Here is a 9,733-nt window from a genome sequence, read left to right on the forward strand (position 1 = left end):
CTACATATGCAGTTAACAAGGCGTAATAGTGTATTCCCAAGAGTAAGAAATTAAGAAAGTGCCATTCATGTCCATCCTTTCCTTCAAGAGCTTGTCACCAAGGTAAAATCTTGATCACATATGAAAGTCAAATATAGGAGAAATACCTGTCTTTTATAAGAAATCCACATGGATGCTGAAGAAACCATGCAGCTACGTCCCACTGCTACTTGTCCCGGAAGTCAGGTTGCCTAGTTTTTACTTGTCGGCACAGACCACGGCAACAGGGAGTCTCCAGATATGGCTCAATGAAGCATCAAGAGGACTGCATATGCATACGAAAACACTAGTCAGAACAGCAGGAAGAAAGTTATTTCGAATAATAAAGAAAGGAAAAGTCAAATGCACAAGTAACAGAAACAAACAAGGAATACTTCATATGTTGCTGAGTAACAGCATAGAAAGAGAAGCAAAGAATTAGAAATACAATGCTCCACAGAGGCAAACTACAATAAAATGCTTGTGCACAAAATTCTCTTCTAGAGTGGAAGATTCAGTGATATATGCAAGGGGTTACGTTTATCTATTGTGCATGCATACGGTACTATAGAAATACAACAAGGTTGACAACTGGGCACGTTGGTATGGGTTCATACTGCACCAGCCAAAAGACGAGACACAACAAAGAGGAGGACAGGACAAGGCTGGACTATCAACTGAATATTATTGATAAGAAGAAAACAACGAAGACTCCTTCCGAAAAGCTCGCGCACAGCCCAACCGGTGGAATAGCAGGAACTTGGGAAGATGAAGAAAATTCAAAGCCAATTCCAAGTCAAGGCCTAACTAACGACTTTTCTAATAGATGAAATTCCTTACAATGAAGACTAACAGACGCCTTAGCCACACACTTGTCCTCGGCTTTAGCAATGTAAAATGCTTCAACCAACTCTCTGCAGAGCTGATTACCATTGCTGAAAACTACACTCGTATTATTGAAGTCAGGCGCACAAAGGGACGGGTCATGCTCCCACTTACACTCTCGGGATTGCACATGTAGCGCAAGATTAGAACTCGCCTTCCCTCCCAGAGAATTGGAGTGCTCCGTCAGGCGCACATTTAGACATCTGCCTGTCTGCCCGTAGTAGCACCGGCCACAATTCAGCGGAACGTGGTAGACCACATTCTTTCTGCAGGTGGTGAACTTTTTCTTATGTGACACTGCACAACGAAAACTATCACGAGGTACACTGTCGAGCCCCTTTCTACCTCTAGCGCACAAGGCTCCTATCTTGTTTCTCGCTGTAAATACAACGGGCAGACAGGCAGATGTCTAAATGTGCGCCTGACGGAGCACTCCCAATTCTCTGGGAGGGAAGGCGAGTTCTAATCTTGCGCTACATGTGCAATCCGGAGAGTGTAAGTCGGAGCATGACCCGTCCCTTTGTGCACCTGACTTTAATAATACGGGTGTAGTTTACATCAATGGTAATCAACTCTGCAGAGTTGGTTGAAGCATTTTACATTGCTAAAGCCGAGGACAAGTGTGTGGCTAAGGCGTCGGTTAGCCTTCATTGTAAGGAATTTCATCTATTAGAAAAGTCGTTAGTTAGGCCTTGACTTGGAATTGGCTTTGAATTTTCTTCATCATCTTCTTCCCAATTTCCTGCCATTCCACCGGTTGGGTTGTGCGCGAGCTTTTCGGAAGGAGTCTTCATTGTTTTCTTCTTATCAATAACATTCAGTTGATAGTCCAGCCTTGTCCTGTCCTCTTTGCTGTGTCTCATCTTTTGGCTGGTGCAGTATGGACTATAGGAATACATTACTGTCTGGGAAGTCAACCTCCACATCACCAGGTATCAAACTATTTCAGAAGTTTCTGAAAGATTTCTATGCAATGACAGGAAGATCTTTCACTATCAAACACAGTTGCAAATAACACTAAAATCTAATGAGCCCATGTATGTTTCTCTTAAAAATCTGCGGACGAAGGAAATGTAGTTGCTGCTCCTTTTATTTATTTACTTGTAACTAATACTGCATCATTTCCAGCTATAGCATGCGTGAACACAATGCAAACAAACAATAGAGGTGAGCAAGCTTATCTTAAGATTTAGAATGACTTTTTGTAATAAAATGAACAGAAATCATTTAACTAGCCATGTACACGAGACAATGCATGTACTAAAGCAGAGCTGCACAGATTTAAGAGCCTTAAAAGCTCTAGCAAAACACCCTTCTTGTCACTGTTGCCTTTTCACAAGCACTACAGGCTGGCCGAGAGCTAGTTTAGATACAATACCTCTAATTATCGCATTCAAACTGATCACTTTTTCAAATACATTGATAAACACAGGTACACATGGCTGAGCTTTCAAAACATCATCTGTTGGACAAAACCCTCATTATACTCTTGGATAAGTCTGATAATAAAGGTCAGCATGGTGAACAGCCATTCGGTGCTTCCATGCGCTATGCAAGCTTAATAGCCTTATCATATCTTACAGAACACTGTTGTAATTTTCAACACCTGAGAACCAAATTCCATGGGGGTTTAAAGGGACATCTTTGAGCAAAGTTCACTGTAGGATATTGCCCCCAAAAAACCCAATCACAACAATCTATAAACACATGTTTGACAGCCTCTGGCTTTCTGCACAAAATACAGTTCACACCCCATGGCAGAAAGATCTCTCTCTGCCATCTATGTTTATCCAGGCAGAACCCAAACATGCAATTTAAAAAGAAGATTTTTAGCAGGTTGTAAAGGCATTCGTTTTACATGTTAGAATGCATTATTATTTGATAAACACAAAAGGGCCGCCACACTGATACTTCCCTTCGTCTTGCAGCCCACCCCTTCTGTAACAAGCCCCCTCATGTTTGCAGAACTCAAAAACACACAAAACAATTAAACAGAAAATGTTCTCCAACAGATAAATATCAACATATTACTTTTGTTATTGCTAGTAACTATTTGGCTCTAGGGTTAACGATGCATTTATTTAGGTTGTGAATAAAATGAGTTCGGAAGTTAATTGCAAATCTTGGTGACTAGCAAGAAAGTAAATATTTGCATATATGTTGCTTTGAGCAAAGTAAATCTTCTCATTTAGTCATAGAAAAACAGAATACCACTTGAACGAACGTCACTTCGACGATGTATTCAGTTGTACGAACTTTATTAAATCCCCCCACTGAAGCTCTATTGAACACTATGCAAACGCACTTCATTTTAACAAACTTCAGTTATTGCTCATTTCAGTTCAACGAACATTTTCCGCAGTGCTATCCTGTGTCTTCAAAGTCATACTGAGCGCTTAAAAAAGCACAGTCCACACTCTCTGTAGCATAATTTATGTTAAGAACCACTCTTCATTATCGCGTGAAGTGGCCGTTATTTAGCTTTAAAGTGCATTGGCTGTCTAAACTAGCTTGTAACCAGATGAATTCATAGCTATCTGCACGCTTAATTAGCTGTACAGTCATAGCCAGTCAAAGCCAGATCTTCAGCCCTACCAGGCCCTTTAGCTCCAAGAATTGCAAATGTGTGCATTTTGGTTAACCATGATCTGCTTGGAGAAAATGAAAGCCTTGTCTCCTCGGCAGGCTGTTTGTGATAGGCAAGATTCTCAGGAGCTTGCACAGTAATCGAGTTCAAAACCACTGTAGTCCTTTCAAAAGTGCTGCAAAAGGATACGCATTCTTCACTTGCAAATCAGCGCAGTGACAAATAAATTGGCTCAGATAAGATTTGAACAACCTAAAAATCTGTGACAGATTTTCTCTTGGGCTCCAAGACTACCTCGGAAGGAGACTGTAGCCATGAAATTAGGAGACGCCTGCTTCTGGGAAAGAGAGCAATGGTTAGCCTTGACCGCCTAGTAAAGAGCAGAGACATTAGTCTGCCAACCAAGATCCGTATAACTCGTGCTATGGTCTTTCCAGTTGTGATGTATGGATGCGAGAGTTGGACTGTGAAAAATGCTGACCGCCGAAGAATTGACGCGTTTGAATTGTGGTGCTGGCGAAGACTCTTGACAGTTCCTTGGACTGCCAGGAGATCAAATCAGTCGATATTGTCGACCATAAACCCTGACTGCTCATCGGAGGGTCAAATTCTGAAGTTAAAGCTTAGCTACTTTGGTCATCTGATGAGAAGAGAGGAGTTGCTGGAGAAAGATTTGATGTTGGGAAAGGTTGAGGGTCGCTGGAGAAGGGGTAGGCAGCGAACGCGATGGTTAGATGGTATCCTCGAGGCACTGCAGATGAAGTTATGTGATGTTAGGAAGGTAGTGAGAGACCGGAAAGCATGGCGTGACATGGTCCATATGGTCACGAAGAGTCCGACACGACTGAACGACTGAACTGAATATTTCTTGAAGCTAATGGAAACAATCTTCCACGCATTTATTTCAGTCCAATGAACTTTCATTTCAACAATCTTTTTCCTAAGGTCCCTTGAACTTTGTTCAAGTGAAACATCACTGCATGTGTACATATGAGGAGGCAGTCTAAATAAACAGTAACTGAATGTCAGCATGAACGTGCACACATATGCACAGTGCAGTCAGCTATATTATGAAACCATGTTTGTCACTGAGCTATTAAAACACAGGTTTACTCAATTTTGCCTCAACTAGAAACAGTAGGTACTACTGCAATAAAACAGCTAAGTATATCTCCTGTTTTAAAGCTCTGAAGAGGCCATGAAAAATTTTCTTTACTGCAGACTATGAGCAAGATTCACCAACATGTCAGTCTTGCGCTAAAAACACAGCAAGAATCATATAACAACACCGAGCTGGTTTCAAGCTTTGCTTTAATGAAGCCTGTTACACATCCGCCCTTTATACTCTCAAAAGAAAACAATAAATGCAAAGCATGAACCAGAAAAATTTTTACAGTTATAAAGCAAACACATGAACGCAAAAAACATCAGCATGTGATACCTACCAATTCAATGTCTCCTTTACTGGAAGGAAGGATGCTTTAGGGCAGGGCACCCATGGCTGATAGAATAAACTGCCTCAACAGATTCATGACGCTGTCTGCTTCATATTCAGGCAGCACTCCCTCGATGGCAGATGAAATTTGCTGCAAAAGCAGTGTGACAATACAATTGCATCAGCTGGACTGCAAGCATTATTGCCAAACAAGCCGTAAACGCAGTAAAAGAAAGACCACTAAATCCATGCTTCTCAAAACCCATAACATACCATTACTTTCCCTACACTCCTAAAGAAAAGCTGTCTCAGAAAATGAATTCCTAGCAGCTCTAGGTCACATGCCATAAGTTACCAAAAATCTCGATCCTATCATCTGTTTCAATTCTGACCCTTGTCAGCAATGTCAAACATTAATAAACGAAGAACTTCCATAGTTGAAATTCACTTTTCAAAATATGCTGTTTCTCTGTGAAGCTTAAAGGTTCTTAGAAATTAAACAAAACAGAATACTAAGTTTGAAAGCTCTAATCGCTTAATTCACAGCCAATTGTTAGCTTGACCCACATAACTTGCCACGCCTCCGTTAAAAAAAAAAGAAAAAGAACACTGGGCCTGTACTAAAATAATACGCACTGACCTACAAAGGATATAAATGTAACTATTACTGCATTGAAGTCTGCGAATTGTTATAAATAAAATTATATATCACCCCCCCCCCCCCCAATCTGTGCTTACTCTAAAGGAAAGCTTAAAAACCTAATTTTACGCGGAACGTCGTTGCTTATGGACTGTTCCAATAAAGCGGTAACCGCATGAGGCGACAACCCCTAGCGATCCGTCGCGCGACGCCGCCGCCAACGCCTGTCGTTGTCGCTGGTGCATACCGCACGGAGCGACGGCGCTCAGCGACAGAGGCGCGTTTTCAGCGTTGCTCTGTTACCGCCGCCTCGTCATTCGGTCAAGGGGAATGCAATCACGCTATATTCCATTTTTAACACTAAACAGCATGAAGTACGATAAAACACTGATGAAATTTCTTGTAACGCATCGTATTTTAAAGGGTCACAGCGCAGCGGTGCGTTACTATACACTGCGATGCCGACTTGCATTGCAAGCAGCGACTTTCTCCTGCTCCTTTCGGAAATTAACAATATCAAGCCACGCTAACCTTTTTCTTTCTTTTATTACCCTTCCAAGCTTTTACTGAATTATCTCGATGCACTCATATATATACACGGATCAGACGAAGTGAGCGCGTGAAGGCACCAGGTTCTTCGCCCAAACCGGACTAGGAAAACTAACTTCACACGCAATAAAAAGAAAAAAAAAGCCAGAACGGAAGTTGAGCACCTTAAAGCCCTCTGCGATTGGCTGCCTCGCGAGCTGCTTCCGGGCGACACGCGAAATTTTCTAAAAACCCAGAAACCGAGCGACGGCGACGAGCGGCAATGCTTTGGCGGCCCTCAGCCCGTCGCGCGACGGCATCGCGCGGCATGTCGCCGCGAATTGTCGCCTAATGCGGTTAGCGCTTTAACCTCGAATTACCGGCTCCATGTGCAAATAGCTCAACGAAGAAACGCTATAAATAAAACAGATAGGTAGCGAGCGATCGCACACATCTGATGGAATTTAAAAATGACAGGTTTTATACGTCTACATAGCTTTTACGCAGTAGAAGGCCTCTCTCAATATTTGAAATTTGACGGTTATGGCTGCGAGGCCAAGCAATTGTTTACCTTTGAAGAATTAGTAATAACTCCGCAAAAAAACGCCTTAAAGATCTGAACTATGTTGCAAAATGATCGGAAAGAGGCCGCGGACAATCGAGGATCACTTTTTAAAACTTAACTAGGTGATAAAAACGCTAAACAATGAAAAATCTTCCTAGAGCATTGGGCGTGCAGTATGCAGCAAAGTAAAAAATGGGTAAACGCTTGTAATGTAAAAACTGCTCACTTCTGAAACACAAAATTTTCCGCGAGTATGCGCAAAGCGTTTATAAGAAAGGAATGAAAAAGTTTGTCAACTTACATTGAAGATTTCTGGCAGAAAGAACTATTTTCCACGCTCGACGTCGCCAAACAGCCAAACGCCGCCTCTCAGTCACGGGCGTTTTTGCAGATCTTCGGTGCGCAATCACGTGACACATGAAGCTGCATCACGTGCTTTGTGGAGTTCGCTTTCTTTCTTTCTTTCTTTCTTTCTTTCTTTCTTTCTTTCTTTCTTTCTTTCTTTCTTTCTTTCTTTCTTTCTTTCTTTCTTTTTCCAGTCGCGCTGCCTCGCCGCGCTGCTCCATCACGTGTCGTGTGGAGTTCGCTTTCTTTTTTTTTTTTTCCAGTCGCGCTGTCGCGCCGCGCTGCTCGGACGAAAGGCGGGATTAGTGGAACGCCGAGCGAGCGTAAGTTCTGTACGTTCGCTATCTTGTGCGTTCGTTCTTTTTCTTCCGGTAGTTTTGTGGGGTGGCTGGTATTCGAGGCGACGCAGAGACTCGGAGTGGCGAGCCCACTTCAGCGATCGTGTGTTTGCTTCCTTCATTGTAATGAAAACTTGAGTTCTTACCGTATGCGGAGCCGCACATATTGAGTGCCTGCGCATGAGTTGTTTGCACGCACGCGCGCTCACACACATGCGGCTTTGCAGAGGCGAAAAAGAAATAGCTCTCAAGACTGAGAGCATCATACATTTGTGCTAAATAAACACGAAAAACTGATTGCTGATTTCGTTACTGTTACTCGGAGACAACTTTGCTCTGTGAATATTTTGTGAAACTTTAAACCCATCCTTTTTGCTGTATTGATGACATCACTGCGGTAATACCGTGAAATTGCGCTGTTATTCGGTGAACACATATCTGTTTTCCTTTTCTTTCCTTTTTTTTGCTTTTGCTGCTGTTCATCTCTGTAATGTCTGCAATGTTTATGCCTGTGTTTATGCTTGTAATGTGTTCCATGTAAACTAGCTTCCTGTTGAGCTGTCACCTGCTGATGTTTGCGAGGGTCCTCGGCACTCTTAAGCAGTGTGCAAGTGCTTTCTCACTGAGGTGCCCCCCCCCCCCCCGTCCTCTGGATTTGAAAACAAAAAATTGATTGATTGATTGATTGATTGATTGATTGAAGGGCGCGTAAATGAAGCCGTCACAGGTTTGATACCACGCGCTGTCTACGTTGGCTAGCCTGCCCGCTTCTCCTTTCATACCTCCCGCACTTCTAGGGGGAAAAAAAAAGAATGCGTGCGTGCGTGCGCACTGCTGTGTGCTTTGCTCGCAAGGCGGCTAGACGCCCCCCTCCTCCAGCCCGAAGCCGCGCTCTGATGGCCAAGCGCCTCCTTGCATCCTTCCCGCGCATTGGATTTGAAGGACAGCTTCCAGCCAACCTCTCGAGAGGGTGGTTGCGAATAGAACTAGCATAACGTTCCCAATGAATCACAGCGGAAGGATGAATATGTTCAGCTACAGCTGGTCGATATTCCGTGGTTCGGGTCAAGTGCGTGTTAATAGTGCCGTAAGGGCGCTTAATTGATTTACAGAGGTCGGTGCCGCGGACCGCAGGTTGCGCGCTGATATAGTTCACGAGGCTGCATGAACGCTATGCGAAGGCTGCGAACGAATATGCGTGTTTCTGCTGGCGCATTCTGTGCCGTTATGTGTGTTAGTTCGCCGCCCCCCCCCTCCCCAGCCGCCGCGCCTTCTCTTCCCCCCCCCCCTCTTCCCTTACCATTAGCGCGCCTCCTTACCCTACCCTTGCCCTAAGCTCGCACCTCACCCAGACACCACCTCCAGCAAAAACATAACAAACAAAAGCAGAACCTGTAGAGCGCTCGCTCGATTGACGCACATGTCCAAAGGCTGCTGGGTGGTGTCGGATAACCTCCGCGAGCGAAGCATACATTGCGCGCGGTCAGGAACAGATGGGCTAAGATATGGCCGCTGCCTTGATGGGAGCGGCGTCGCAGAAGTGAATAAGAGAATAAGACAATCGCTAACATACTGAGCGCGGCGAGAGAAAATGTCGGCGGCGGGCGCCGATTTGTTTTCATAAGTGGTGGACAGGAGCGTATGCGCAGCGGGGTGGCTCGGATGCGTCTGGGAGCACACTTCTAAACACGATCGGGTCGATAAATAAAAAAAAAAATACAAATTCATTTTTTTTTTCGGATGAAAATTTGGTCCTTGCCAGGGAAATGCACCCTCCATTTTCCAGTAATTTCGGCGCGCGAGAAGGAAAGCGGAGAAGAGGGGGGGGGGGGGGCTCGTTCGGTAGCTTACTGTACATGTGCATATACCCAATCATTGTGTGTATGCCAATAAATAATTCTAAAGTTTCGCCCATATAGCTTCTGAGGGATGAGCTACGTGGATCCGAGAGTCCAGGGCGTGCGTCTCAGCATCGCGTGATTTAACCCGACAACACCCACAGCGCGCATTCTCCACTGTAAAGTCGGCGGCGCGGTGCGTTTACCTTCCATTTGTGATGTTTTTGTATTTAATTGTGCGAGCGAGCTTGATAAAAGGACTCAGTGCGTCCTCAACAAGAGCGGACGCTTGACTAAGAATGCGCGATGAAGAAAGAGCGAAATTGTAACCAGATAAATTTTCAAATTACAACCTTATACGTTTTATCTATAATTCATGCAAATTGATCGTATCAATTTTCCATTTCCATTTCTTTTTAACAGATGCTATTCATAATAAAAAATGTAATTCAAATATGAGTTGCAATGAATAGCATTCACTCGGTCAGTTAATACTATATACTTTCGACCTGAACATTTTTTCTGACATGCCAAATTGCTTCAATATATTTTAA

General features: G+C 43.7%; 1 long non-coding RNA gene across 4 annotated transcripts in view; it reads right to left on the reverse strand.

Moving 5' to 3' along the window:
* Positions 1-7,112, reverse strand: part of LOC146193835 (uncharacterized) — a 256,235-nt gene extending 249,123 nt beyond the window's left edge. For 2 of the 4 annotated variants that reach the window (XR_014706488.1, XR_014706489.1), the window contains exon 1: positions 147-354. This is a non-coding gene — a long non-coding RNA (uncharacterized LOC146193835). Of the gene's footprint in view, positions 1-146; positions 355-4,935; positions 5,077-6,959 lie in introns of those variants that run through there. The other 2 variants (XR_014706491.1, XR_014706490.1) reach the window with 2 other exon arrangements.
* Positions 7,113-9,733: the final 2,621 nt, after the last annotated feature.

This window comes from Amblyomma maculatum, chromosome 4 (assembly GCF_055883805.1).
Source record: "Amblyomma maculatum isolate TAMU_Amacu chromosome 4, ASM5588380v1, whole genome shotgun sequence".
NCBI classification, from domain to species: domain Eukaryota; kingdom Metazoa; phylum Arthropoda; class Arachnida; order Ixodida; family Ixodidae; genus Amblyomma; species Amblyomma maculatum.